This window comes from Microcaecilia unicolor, chromosome 3 (assembly GCF_901765095.1).
Source record: "Microcaecilia unicolor chromosome 3, aMicUni1.1, whole genome shotgun sequence".
Taxonomy (NCBI): domain Eukaryota; kingdom Metazoa; phylum Chordata; class Amphibia; order Gymnophiona; family Siphonopidae; genus Microcaecilia; species Microcaecilia unicolor.
In genome coordinates, this window is record NC_044033.1 from 414,890,299 (window position 1) to 414,905,652 (window position 15,354).

Sequence of the window (15,354 nt, forward strand, 5' to 3'; positions counted from 1 at the left end):
TAAAAGAGAGCGGAGGAGAGTAGGAGAGGTGTGGCCACGAAGGCGTTGAAGGCGAGAGGTATTTAGGTGGAATGGGAAAGGCAAAATGGACGGAAGAAAGAGGCGGAGATTAAAAGCCAAGAGGGAGGAAGAGGGTAGGAGAGAAGGTGAGGTGATGAAGTCGATGGAGGGCAGTGAGTTCCTGTAGCGGAGAGAGGTAGGGGGTGAGGGAAAAGATTAGGAAGGGACAGGGCTAGGAAGAGAATGTGAATAGGGGCCATAAATGACTGAGGTACTTTAGCAACTGGGAAGAAGATTAGATGTAAAGAGAAAAATGCCCGGCGCACAGCACCTAGAGCGGAGGCCCTGAGTGGATCGGAGTGGACCTGGGTGTCACCCCGGAGAAGGCTGTAAGGATATGCAGATGAGCTGCAAGTCCTCCACAGCACCTGAAAGGCAGCCAGTGGTAGAGCTAGGCACCTCTCAGCTGAGGAAAGGCTTACCAGGGGTTAGGCCGAAGCCAGCATTCCTCCCCCTGAGGGTCGCCTGATGTATCCCTTCACCTCCTTAACCCTTCTAACACCTACTAGTGGCTAGAGGAAGGGGCAGGAGCAATCCTCAGTTGCTTCTATTTTATGGATCATGAGGTTCAAGATGACACTGGCTGACCTCTAAAAGTAGTCATGTGGTATCATAGATACATAGAAACATGATGGCAGAATAGGGCCAAATGGCCCATCCAGCATACCCATCCTCTGTAACCAGTAACTCTTGCTTTTCCTAAGAGATCCCATGTGCTTGTCCCATGCTTTCTTAAATTGTGACACAGTCGTTGTCTCCACAACCTCCACTGAGAGGCCATTCCACTCATCCGCCACCCTTTCCATGAAAGAGTATTTTCTTAGATTCTTCCTAAGCCTATTTCCTGTTAACTTCATCCTATGCCCTCTCATTCCAGAATTTTCCTTCATTTGAAAAAGGCTTACCTCCTGTACATTAATGCCACTCCGGTATTTAAACGTCTCTGTCAATCCCCTCTCTCTAGCCTCTCTTCCAGTGAATACATGTTGAGGTTCATAAGCCTGTCCCTATATGTTTTGTGATAGAGACCGCTGACCATTTTTGTAGCCGCTCACTGGACCGACTCCATCCTGTCTATATCCTTTCATAGGTGTGGTCTACAGAATTGCACACAGTATTCCAAATGGGACCTCATCAGAGACTTGTACAAGGGCACTATCACCTCCCTTTTCCTGCCGGTCATCCCTCTCCTTTTGCACCCAAGTATCCTTCTGGCTTTAACTGTCTCCTTTTCTACCTGTTTGGCCACTTTAAGCTCATCAGACACAATGACCCTCAAGACCTGCTCTTCTTTCATACACAGAAGCACTTTACCACCTATACTGTACCATTTCCTTGGATTTTTATAACCCAGATGTAAAAAAAAACTATAGAGAAATATAATCAGATAAAATTCATATGGCCTATCCTGTCCATACAAACCAACTGCTAAGTTCTACAATCCTTTCTTCTTTCTTAGAGGCCTTCTGTGCTTGACACTTGACATATGCTTTCTTGAGTTCATGTAGAGTCTTTGTCTCCACCACCTTCTCTAGAAGGCCAATCCATGCATCCACCACCCTTTCTGTAAAGAAATATTTTCTTAGATTACTCCTGAGTCTGTCCTCTTTCACCTCCTCTTGTTCCAGAGCTGCCTTTCAATTGAAAGAGTGTTATCTCCTGGGCATTTATGCCATGGAAGTATTTAAATATTTCTATCATATTTCCCCTCTCCCTCTTTTCCTCTATATTATATATATTGAGATCTTTAAGTCTATCCTCATATGGTCATAATGAAGACCACTGACCAATTTAGTAGCTATCCTCTGGACCAACACCATCTTGTTTATATCTATTTGAAGGTGCGGTCTCCAGAATTGTAAACAGTTCTTCAAATAAGGTCTCATCAAAGACTTAAACAGATGCACTATTTCCTACTTTTTCCTGCTGGCCACTCCTTTCACTAGGCACCTGTGGATCCTCCTGGCTTTTACCATCTTCTTTTCTACCAGTTTTCATTTTATGACCAGAGTTGTGTCATTCTAACAAAAGGGAACTATATAAATGGCTTGAAAGTGTTTACATGGTATCTGCTGTGACAGTTCTGATGTCCAGAGATGGGGGAAAAGTGGAAGTTCATCCACAGAGCAGTGAATTAATGCGTTAGTGATGAGTAAGGAAAGCTATTACACCACCCAAATTGGAAAGAAAGATAGATGCATTCAGAGTGCAGTTGTTAAAATAGAGCAGAAAAATGAAAAACAGGAACTATGGCTGACAGATCATGTTCAGGCCAAATCTAGAAAGTCAAATCTGAGGCAAGATCAAATTCTTTGAAAGACATCCCTTGCTGACCACAAGCTAATTGCACATCAGCTATTCAAGCAGTAATTTGACAAGTGTGACATGGTACTTTTTTCATCTACAGAGCATAGAAGAATATACCTGGCATTTGAATTGAAGCGATATAAAAGCAAAAAACAAAGGTTTTGTATATAGAGGCACATAGGAAGTACAGAGTCAAGTTGTTTGTACACGTGTAAGGTGATTTCCAAGAGAAGAATGTATCTGTCAAACATCTGTTGGTTTGGAGCTGCATGGCAGTAAGGGGCCGTTATACAGAGCGATGGTAATCCCAATGCGGGCTTACCGCTCGCTCTTTTGGGACTACCGACAGCCCAACGTGGCCGGCGGTGGTAGTCCTGCCCCAAGCATGCACCATTTCAAGGGAAAAAATAAAACCCACGGTAATGGCTACCACAGTGGTAACCCAGCAGTTATCAGGCATCACTGCGCACTGCCCGGTTACCGCCAGGTTAGCACCGCATCCTGTATCACCACCTTATTGGGTGGTGTTAAGGGCTCCCCACCGCATGGCCATTTTTTTGGGGGGCGGGGGGGGGGGGGGGGGGGTTACTGCAGTGGGAAAAAGGGCCCTGCCATGTGGGAAAAACAGCCCCCATCACCAGCGCAGGGCCCTTTTTCCTGCAGCTTAGTAAAAGGACCCCTAAGTGTTGTTGGACATCCACACATCATCAATGGGATGGTGAATGTCAAGAAATAAAGTAAGATGCTGCAGATGTGCATGATTCCATGTGACTAGTTACTTTTCCCCTTTTTCCTTACTCCAATTTATACTTCTGTTTCATCTTCTCCTTATTCAGATTATTTTGTTAATATTGTTTTGTAATTGTTCACTATATTGATGTTTTGTTTCAAAGTTAGTCAATCAACTGCATTAAAACATTATTTGTGTGTTTAATTGTAGATAAGAAACAAAGGGACTAAAATATTTGGCAGCAGCTGCTACACATATAACTCCCCTATCCATGAATTTTCAGCAGCACTATACTGATGAAATGCAATTCTATAAGATGCACCAAAATTAAGGCACCAATTACATGCTATTTACATAATGCTAGCATGGGACTGGAGGCCTTAATTGGCAAATATGCACTTAGGTTTTGGGTGATATTCTGTAAACATACCATCCATGTAGCTTGCAGTGCAAATGCAAGTAGGCCATACCTATCAGCATTCCCTCCCCCGTGCAACATCTTTTCCCCATCATCCCTTTCCCCGTGCAGCAACTTTCACCCCATCTTCCCTCACCCTCCTTGCAGGCCCGCCCAGCAGCACTGTTCCTGTAGCTCGCAGCAATTCTGGTGACAGGCTCGGCTCGCAGCAATTCCCACACGCTACCTGCCAGCTGCCGCTCAACAATCTCTTTGCAGCTACTAAGCGCTAACCTGGAAGCCTCTCCTTTGCCACAACTTCCGGTTTCTGCCCAGTCAAGATACGGCAGAGGAGAGGCTTCCGGGTTAGCTCTTAGTAGCTGCAAGGAGATTGTTGAGCGGCAGCCGGCAGGCAGCATGTGGGAATCGCTGCGAGCCGAGCCTGCGACTGGAATCCATTCACTCTAAAATAGTAATGTGGTAACATAGTAGATGACGGCAGAAAAAGACCTGCACGGTCCATCCAGTCTGCCCAACAAGATAAACTCATATGTGCTACTTTTTGTGTATACCTTTCCTTGATTTCTATCTGCCATTTTCAGGGCACAGACCGTAGAAGTGTTGCCCAGCACTAGCCCCGCCTCCCAACCACCAGCCCCCCCCCCCCCCCCCCCCCCCCCCCCCCACCGGCTCTGCCACCTAATCTCAGCTAAGCTTCTGAGGTTCCATTCCTTCTGAACAGGATTCCTTTATGTTTATCTCACCCATGTTTGAATTCCGTTACCGTTTTCATCTCCACTACCTCCCACGGGAGGGCATTCCAAGTATCCACCACTCTCTCTCTGAAAAAATACTTCCTGACATTTTTCTTGAGTCTACCCCCTCTCTCCTGACTATTGCTCCCTGGCCTTATTGCAATTTATCAACTTTTCTTCCCCCTACTCTACTACTGACTGATTGCTTTCTCTCTCTTTTTTTCTGATAATTTTTCATTGATTGTTCAGTCACTTATGATTAGTCAATTGGATTACTGCATTGCACTTAATACAGGTCATTCCTAGAGATTGATGCAAAGATTGCAAACTATACAAAACAATGTGGCTAGAATGGTATGTTGAGCAAAGAGATATGATAGGGTCTTACTTCTTTTAAAAAAGTCTTCCTTGGCTACTCATAGAAGCAAGGGTAATATTTCCCTGCTCTGGCTTTATTTGTTTCCTCATCCAAATGAAAATCATTACATTCAAAGGGTTTATTCAACCTTTCTTTTCCCACTGCTGCACAGAGTACAAAGGGTTTCATAACCTTTGATTCTTTTATCAAGCAGCTATAATTTGGAATAACCTTCCAAAAAGCTGTAAAAAGTTGAGACAAATTACATGGGGTTTAGAAGTACGCTAAAAATATACTTGTTCAGCAAATATTTCAACAAATTATTTTTTAAAGAAATGACTGGAATCTTTTTTTTTTTGTTCTTTTCCCAGCATGTTTTAGCTGGCAATCTTTTTTGTAATCCACATGGAAACAAGTTTACTGGAAATTGCAGAATATAAGCATAGTGTTGTATTGTATTTGCTGTACCCTCTATATGGAAATTGTTTACTAGCACCACTTCATGCCACTCTCTTCTCTTTGCTTAAGAGTGCTAATTTAGTCCTGAATTCATGACAGCAGATCGGCATACTACACTTTATGCTGTCTGCTAGGCATAATGGGCTAGATTCTGTATATGTTGCCTGAAAACTCCACGCAGAAAAAGATTAGGGGGTCCTTTTACTAAGATGCACTGAAAAATGGCTTACAGTAGTGTAGGCGTGGGTTTTGGGCACGCAACGATCTATTTTTCAGCATGCCCGTAAAAAAGGCCTTTTTGGGTCTACGACATTACTACCAGTAAAGACTCACTCGGTAACTAGGTGGTAGTGAATATGCGTGTCAAATGTCACTTGGTGCGCATCCAATTTGTGCATCCAAAAATAAAAATTATTTTTCGGATGCGTGTATCGGACGCGAGCCAAAAATTAAATTACCGTAAGAGTCACATAGCAGCCAGGCGGTAACTCCATTCTGGCATGCGTTGAGCATGCGTAGATGCTTATGCAGCTTAGTAAAAGGGCCCCTAGGTGTATTCTCAAAAATATGCCTAACTTTTATAGAATAGACTTAGGGCCCAGTTTACTAAGTCATGCTAGCATTTTTAGTGCATGCTAAACACTGGAGTCACCCATATGTTTCTATGGATGACTTAATGTTTACCATGTCCTAATCATTAGCATGCGCTAAAAATGCCCTTAGTGCTGCCTAGTAAAAAGGGCCTTTAAATTTCCATGCGGTATACAGAATATACCGAGCGGCTTGCCATGTGACTAAACTTGGTCGCGTCCATTTAGGCCATGTTTTACTCGGTGTAAGTTCAGATGCCTAACTTAAGTGCAGATCAGGTGTATTCTGTAATATATAGATTTTAGAAATGCCCGAGCCCTGCCTATGGCCACGCCCCTTTTCAACTATGTAAATTTAGGCGCACCACTTTATAGAATACACTTAGGGATAGATTTACTAAGTGGTGCTATGTGCACATTAGCGTTTTAAATGCACGTAAATGGTGTACGCACGTTAAACATAGTAGATGATGGCAGAAAAAGACCTGCACGGTCCATCCAGTCTGCCCAACAAGATAACTCATATTTGCTGCTTTTTGTGTATACCCTACTTTGATTTGTACCTGTGCTCTTCAGGGCACAGACCGTATAAGTCTGCCCAGCACTATCCCCGCCTCCCAACCACCAGCCCCTCCTCCCAACCACCGGCTCTGGCACAGACCGTATAAGTCTGCCCAGCACTATCCTCACCTCCCAACCACCAGCCCTGCCTCCCAACCACCGGCTCTGGCACAGACCGTACAAGTCTGTCCAGCACTATCCCCGCCTCCCAACCACCAGTCCCGCTGCCCACCACCGGCTCTGGCACAGACCGTATAAGTCTGCCCAGCACTATCCCCACCTCCCAACCACGTACCCATAGAAATGCATTTTTTTGAGGGGGTAAGCAAACATGTGGACAATGGGGAGCCGGTTGATATTGTATATCTGGATTTTCAGAAGGCGTTTGACAAAGTGCCGCACGAAAGACTCCTGAAGAAATTGCAGAGTCATGGAATCGGAGGTAGGGTATTATTATGGATTAAGAACTGGTTGAAAGATAGGAAGCAGAGAGTAGGATTGCGTGGCCAGTATTCTCAGTGGAGGAGGGTAGTTAGTGGGGTCCCGCAGGGGTCTGTGCTGTGTCCGTTGCTTTTTAATGTATTTATAAATGACCTAGAGATGGGAATAACTAGTGAGGTAATTAAATTCGCCGATGACACAAAATTATTCAGGGTCGTCAAGTCGCAGGAGGAATGTGAACGATTACAGGAGGACCTTGCGAGACTGGGAGAATGGGCGTGCAAGTGGCAGATGAAGTTCAATGTTGACAAGTGCAAAGTGATGCATGTGGGTAAGAGGAACCCGAATTATAGCTACGTCTTGCAAGGTTCCGCGTTAGGAGTTACGGATCAAGAAAGGGATCTGGGTGTCGTCGTCGATGATACGCTGAAACCTTCTGCTCAGTGTGCTGCTGCGGCTAGGAAAGCGAATAGAATGTTGGGTGTTATTAGGAAGGGTATGGAGTCCAGGTGTGCGGATGTTATAATGCCGTTGTATCGCTCCATGGTGCGACCGCACCTGGAGTATTGTGTTCAGTACTGGTCTCCGTATCTCAAAAAAGATATAGTAGAATTGGAAAAGGTACAGCGAAGGGCGACGAAAATGATAGTGGGGATGGGACGACTTTCCTATGAAGAGAGGCTGAGAAGGCTAGGGCTTTTCAGCTTGGAGAAGAGACGGCTGAGGGGAGATAGGATAGAAGTGTATAAAATAATGAGTGGAATGGATCGGGTGGATGTGAAGCGACTGTTCACGCTATCCAAAAATACTAGGACTAGAGGGCATGAGTTGAAGCTACAGTGTGGTAAATTTAAAACGAATCGGAGAAAATTTTTCTTCACCCAACGTGTAATTAGACTCTGGAATTCGTTGCCGGAGAACGTGGTACGGGCGGTTAGCTTGACGGAGTTTAAAAAGGGGTTAGATAGATTCCTAAAGGACAAGTCCATAGACCGCTATTAAATGGACTTGGAAAAATTCCGCATTTTTAGGTATAACTTGTCTGGAATGTTTTTACGTTTGGGGAGCGTGCCAGGTGCCCTTGACCTGGATTGGCCACTGTCGGTGACAGGATGCTGGGCTAGATGGACCTTTGGTCTTTCCCAGTATGGCACTACTTATGTACTTATGTACTTATGTACTTATGTATAGACACATTAGCGTTTAACATGCCTTAAATTAACAGGCACATTAAAAATGCTAACGCACCTTAGTAAACATACCCCTTAGTGAGTTGTGATGATAATTGCTTGTTAACAGTCAATTAACAATGCTGATTAGCTAGTTAACCAATTAAGTTATGCACATTATTATAGAATGTGCTTCGGGTTCCATGCAGATTTTCAGGCGCCATATATAGATTCTGGGGAATCGCATGTGAAGCATATTTCTGTGAAAGATGGTATTGAAAGCAAATGCATGCAATATTGTACATAAAATGCAATGATAATAATCAACCACAGTCAGGAAGCCAGTGGTTTTCCATTAAGAAACCTTTTCATCAAAGTCTGACTTTATTTTTTGGTGTTGTTGCTGCTTATGAAAGCTGTGCTGTTTTTCATTTAACCTGGTAGATTGCTTTCTGGAACTAATTAGAGAGAAAAATGGGTCAAAGCCTACTGGCTAAGTACAAAATAGAAAAAAACAGAGGCGAGTACAATGTAGAGCATGAAGTAACATGATCCTTAAGATACTTAATTAGTTGGGTATTTTTTTTCCAGCCTACTGTGGATCTTGGATGCTACAATCTAGATATACATATAAGAAGTGATTTTAGAAAGGCCAGGCAACATGCACATGTGTAAAAAGCTGATTTACAGGTGTAAGTTGGCCTACACAAGTTAAGTATGGATTTTAGAAGAGGAACTTCTTATACGTGTTTGCTTCTGGTATAAACAGACTTGAAGGGGATGGACCTTAAAATATCTTTTTTTTGCAGTGGACATACACATTTAGTTCAAAAAGTTTGGATCTGCTTGTTTGAACCTGGGATTTAGGGATCATGGGAAGGGTGGGGAATGCGCTTACTTTCCTGGTTGCTCAAAACCCCCTCACAATGTAGTTTTGGAGCTCAGCTCCTTCATTAGCTCTTAGTGGATGTAAAAAATTGCAGAGTTCGATCCTTACACATGTAAGCACTGGCACTTACACATGTGGGTAGCAAATGGAAAGGGGATAGGATTTTGATATATTTCCTTTATGTGGATACAATCAAAGTAGTTTACATATTATAGGCAGATACTTATTTTGAACCTGGGACAATGGAGGGTTAAGTGATTTGCCTAGAGCCACAAGGAATGGGAATCAAACCTGGTTCCCAGGCCACTGCACTAACCATTAGATGACTACTCTACTCCACTTACATGTGTAAGTGCCAGTATTTACTGTCACTGGCATTTGCATGACTCTTCATATTCCCAAAATCCAGTGCAATTTTTCTAGCAAAAAAATTGCCGGTACTCAAATGCCAGGACACCCTTCAGGGACGGGGTGATCCCTGAGGGACCTACCCCACAATAGCCATGCCCCCCACAACCATCACAGAATCTATGAGAAGGCAGAATTGGTGTGGAGCCTGAACTCTTTCATTCAAACTTGAGGTCCATGGGTCAAATTTAGCAGACAATGGAAAAAATGACGGTACTCAGTACCCCCAAGTACCCCCTCAAAAAAGCCCTGCCAAAATCACCATGACTCCCCCCCCCCCAATAAACTAAATTCAGTGGCAAAACAGCAGCTGTAGCCTTATTAACCAATTAACAAGGCATTAATAATAATAATCATAATAATATATATATATATATATATATATATATATATATATATATATATATATATATATCACATAAATACCACATTTTCTTACTCAGTGCAGCCTATAACACCTCCCAAAATTCAGAGCTGTTCGGTGATGAATTAGCCCCTGCATAAGCATGTCAAATGCATCATCCAGATTTCAACCCCCAGTGACAAAGGACCTTGCCTCCACTCATGGCAGTGCTGCACACGAGCATACCCAAAGCATCTCTTATTGCCTGACTGCATCTGAATTCAAGACCCTTCAGAACCCTAATCCTTACGTGCCCCCAAAGTAAGCTGTGATCAATTCCAGTCCCCCTTTTCCCAGAAACCACACCCAAGACCAACACCCCCCAAAACCCATCTCTAAAATACACTCCATCCCAACAAGGAGGAGAGAGTGGGAAAACCTCACAAATTTTCCTAACAGCCTACCAGCTTCCATAATGCCCCTCTCAGCCTTACAATTTCTCCCTCTGATCCGTCTGGCCAATCAGTTAGATCTACAATTGCCAGCCAATCATTACCCTTTTCTTCCCTCATCCCCCAGTAATGCTTCCTCACTGTTACTAACATCAAACCCTAGCCAACTCATCTGCCCAAACACCTGCTTCCTCCCCCACCCGCATATCCCCTCCTTCATGCTCTTATTTATCTCATCTGATCCAATGTTCTATGTCTACAATATCAAGCTGTGAGCACAGATCACCCATATTAATGGGGTCATATTATAACAGAGTGAAACTTTTCCAAAAAAGGTGCCTAGTTTAAGCTTATTATATAAAGCCATCATGGGCACCTATGTACCATTATCAAATAAGCATCCAGAACCAGCCTCAATTAATTCACATACACAATTTATACCTGCTCTAAGAGATGGCATAAATTTGTATGGATTTTTTGTACATGTACCTGGGTATTTTGTGCATGACAATTCCACCTCTGATCTGTCCCTGGGAATGCCTAGGCATGATCCATATAAAACCACACTTGATCTTTCAGCTTGCATACCTTTTATGTATGCATGTAGATACACTAATTTATGAAATAGTTTTTTCTGCATGTAAAACAAGAAAAACCTTTATAAAATTACTCTCACAAAACCCTGGGTAATGCCAATCTTTTTTTTTTAAGTTTTTTTTTTAATAGCTATTCCCACTAGTCTCCTAGGTATGCTACAGAAGGCTTCCTGTTCAGCAAACCTTTTGTAAAATATTGTGAAAATTGTGAACATCCTAACCTGGACATTCCTTTTCTGACCTAGATGAACCATATAAAATTGTCTTTCATGCATGTGGGCTTTATCAAAGGAGAGGTAGCCTAGCGGTTAAAGCACCAGCCTTGATATCCAGCAGTGCTTGGTTCAAATCCCACTGCTGCTCCTTGTGATCTTGAGCAAGTCACTTAACCCTCTATTGTTTTAAGTACAAAATTAGAGTGTGAGCCCTCCAGGGACAGCACAATACCCAGTATTCCTGAATGTAACTCACCCAAAACTACCACTGAAAAAGATATGAGCAAAATGCATAAAAATGGAAGTTTTAACATATAACAAAACAGAATTCTTTACACTCTAAGCCATGTTCATCTAACATTCACAGGTCAACTTTGGGCTTGTAATAGTTTCCTTATGTGGTCATTATGGGGCCCTTTTACTAAGCTGCATGAAAAGTGGCCAACTCTAGAGTGGGAGCGTGAAATTGGCGTGCGCTGGACCATTTTTTTTACTGCGGTGGGTAAAAAGGCCTTTTTTAAATGGGGCAGTAAATGGCTGTGCACTAATATTAAAAGTAGCACGTGGCTATTTCCTGCCTGAGCCCTTACTTGGCGATAAGGGTTCACATGCTACTCGTACGGTAATCAGGCAGCACACAGCAATGTGGCTGCGTTGCCGATTATCGCCATTAATGCCCCTGTGCTAGAAAATAGAAAATTATTTTCTACCAGGGGAAACAGCATGTGCCAGCTTTGGAATTACCGCTGGGTGCCTGTGCTACCCCTGCAGTAATGTTGATTTGTTGCGCACTACCCATGCGGTATCCCTACCGCGCCTTAGTAAAAGGGCCCCTAGAGAGCTAGAATGATTTCAACTTTGTGTTACTGTCCTTTCTGCCCATTTCTCCTTTAATAGATGCAGTGAATGGCTCTTCAGCAGCTAGGCTCAATTAGCCAGAGGAAATGTGCATAAAAAAAGGATGGTATGAATAATGTGATTGCAGTACATTACCTGACCAAATATTTGAGGTGGATGGTGAATGTGTTACTTTAGTTGTGTAGGGGCAGTTCTGGGAATCATAATATTGCTTTCACTGGTGAGGGTTTTTAATCATTACAAAATGAGTGGAGCTTTTCAGTACATTAAGGCTGGCTTCATACGAGAAAATGACAGTGTATAAACACTTAAGAAGCATTATTAAACTGTTTATTAAAAATAAGAACAAAGTGTATGCCACCAGACTGCATTACAAATGAAAAGAAAACATATGCACCCTTAAGATTAAAATAGAACAAAATGAGTATCTTACAGCACATTGCAGTTGGAGTGCATTGGTGTCACTGGAGAACTTTGTTGAGAAAACAGGCTTTGCACTCCAGAAGACAGACTAACGTATCTTCTATTTACTGAACATATGGGTAACTGGAATGCGGTTCATTATGAATTTATTTTCTGCTTATAATTAAATCATTGAACCTGAATCTCTATATCCTGCCACAAAGACATGAGAGTACCTAGAGGGAAGACAATATATTTTTTTGGTTCTCTGTCTCATGCTTTTCTTCCTATTTCTGCATACCTGTCTCGATATTATTCTGACTTGCTACGTTTCTATCTTCCTGACCAGTCTGTTTCCATAATTGTTTTCTTTTTCCCTCTCCAACTTCTTGCTTTTGTTCCCTAGTTGCCAATTTGCTCACATAGTTAAGCAGAAAATATGCACACATATATTTACATATGTATTTTTTTTTCTTGTGCAACTACAGTTAGGAATATTCTGCATAGCTAAGCAGGAAACTGTTCTTACAGATTCAAACAAATGGGTCCCCTGATAGACTGCAGGTCATCGCTTAGCTCAGAATGTTCCTGGAAACACACTTGTTAGCACATTGAACAATCTAAAAGTTTAAATAAAATTAGCTAAGTTCAGAAATAGAAATGGAGAGAGGATGGGGCTGTGACAGGATCGGTGATAATGTATGATTCTTCCTCTATTTTTGTGTATTTAGCTGTCCAAATCAGCTTCGTAGCTACTGAAAAATGTTTCTTTCCCAGCTCTCAATCCACCCTCATGCTCATGGACAAATGCCTGTCTTATTTGCCCTCTAATAAAATTATTTTACTTCCTTTACATTGTTGAGGGCTGTTGAAAACTCCAGCAACGCTACTATTGTAGTTTTTGAGAAGATCATCATGCAGGAGTACAAGAACTGTCTCCATTTCATAACTAGGTTTAAAATCAGACACACATGGGTCAAGATAGTAACATCATCCGACATGGCCACGCTTCAGCTTACATCTGCATCAGGAGCATCATATGACTTTACACGACATAGACATAATTGAAATCTTATCACTTGACTGATCAACCTCCTTACCACTAATGAATAAGCATAACCACTTCAGTCTCTATGTCGAATATGGTCTCTCCATAGTCAATGACCTAAAGAATGATACAACCCAATTTCGTACTCAGGAACTTTCATGTATTACCATAATTTATTCTTCCTTAACATAATATGCACATGATATATATCTATACCATGATCTGTTTACATATGTTATGTTACATGTATGTTACCATGTATGTATGCAACTTAACACATTACCATTTGTAATTCTGTTACCTGGGACTGGCAACTGCCATTACGGCAAATGTAAGCCACATTGAGCCTGCAAATTGTTGGGAAAATGTGGGATACAAATGCTACAAATAAATAAATAAATAAATAAATAAATAAATAAATAAATAAATAAAATATTACATCTATAGAACATATAAAATTAAGTACTGAACAGTGTTGTTTTCTAAGCTACTTAGTTACTATAGATTTGTTACTTTTACTGAAGTAATAATTTCACCAATTTTTGCTGCTTTTAGGGGCCCTTTTACTAAAGGGTGTTTAACCCTTAACATGATCTTAGTTTTGTGGTCTTTTGCCTGTTGCACTAATTAGTGTGTTGCCAATTAAAAAATATATTTGGGGGGGGGGGGGGCATGTCATGGGCAGAGAGTGGGCATGGAAGTATTAACCAGCTGGCATATTATATTTAGCGTGTGCTTGCTGGCTAATGCAGAGTTAATGTGGGAGCACTTTGCACCTCCTAAACAGGAGGCAGTAAGTGCTCCTGTGTCAGGGCACGGCCTGAAAAATAAAAATAAATAAAAAATGATTAAAAGTGTGAGACAAGAAGAAAAAGCACCAAGGGCTGTCATGTATGGGACAATCAAGAGTCCTTTATTAATAGACCTGACATTAAGTACTGGACAATCAAGAGTCATCAAGACTGTGACCATCTAGAGTCATCAAGAATGGAACAATCAAGAGTCATCAAGTATGAGACAATCAAGTGTCATGAAGAATGGGACAACCAACCGTCATCAAGTATGAGACAATCAAGTGCCATCAAGAATGGGACAACCAAGCGTCATCAAGTATGGGACAATCAAGCGTAATCAAGAATGGGACAATCAAGAGTCATCAAGACGGGACAATCAAGAGTCATCAAATATGAGACAATCAAGCGTCATTGAGAATGGGACAATCAAGAGTGCCACATAAAAATTGCCGGAACTGCGCAGTAAAATCCCACATTAAAATGTGCTAACTGCAAATTTTAGCACACTTCAGTAAAAGGGCTCCTTAGTTCATCTGATGTGTGCAGTTAAAAGTAAAAGCAGAAGTGACGCAAAAACAACAATTTCTCAGTAAACCAAATGAAGCAATGGGATTTTGTTAATGCAGACCTCATCATGCAAGCTACAGTATATCATCTCATCTTCTCCTATCCAGGGAATACAGCCTATGAGAATAGTGGAGTTGCCTGTGTTTAATCAAGCTGAAGCAGGTTGCAATTCTTAGTGAACAGACATATGTCTCTACGATAACAAACTGCACTATGCAGACTGCACAGATGCACAAGGCCTGGCACCTGCCGGCCTCAATGCTTTTGGTATGTCGCCACCCCAGGGGAGGGAGGTAAAGTACTAAACACATCGCAGGCAGCAGGGGAAGTGGAGAGGAGAATTTGGGGGTGCCATGGCATCCGTGGCTCCCTTCATTCCGCTGCCTGTATTTTTTGAAGGAACTTTTTATCAGACTGAACACTCCCCTTCCTACCAGTGATTTATTCAACAGCTTTTAGCTGTGCTGGTTTAATAATGACTCACAAGCACACCCACATGAGTGACAGTCATTTTCAAAATGTAGTTTTATTAAAAGCAAAGTGGATTGAATTGTCGAGCAATATAGTTGTTGAGATAAAAATGATAACAGTAGTTGCATTCATTGTAGTCGTGGTACTTTTATTCAAATGGGCTCATTTTCAAAACAGAAAAAACATCCAAAAAATGGCAAAAAGCAGCAGCTGGACTTATTTTCACAAAAATGTCCAAATCACTGTTTTCAAAACTCATTTTTAAGATGTTTTTCTATGCAGTTTGTCTAAATCTCAAGGGGGTGTGTTGGAGGCATGTTTTGGGTGGGACTAGGGTGGGCTTACGATTTGAATGTTTTCTGTGATAATGGAACATTGTAAAAATGTTCAGGGCAAAAAAATAGAATGTTTTTAGCTAGACCTCAAAAACATGCCCAAACTGATGACCACTGGAGGAATAAAGCATGACCCACCTTAATCCCCC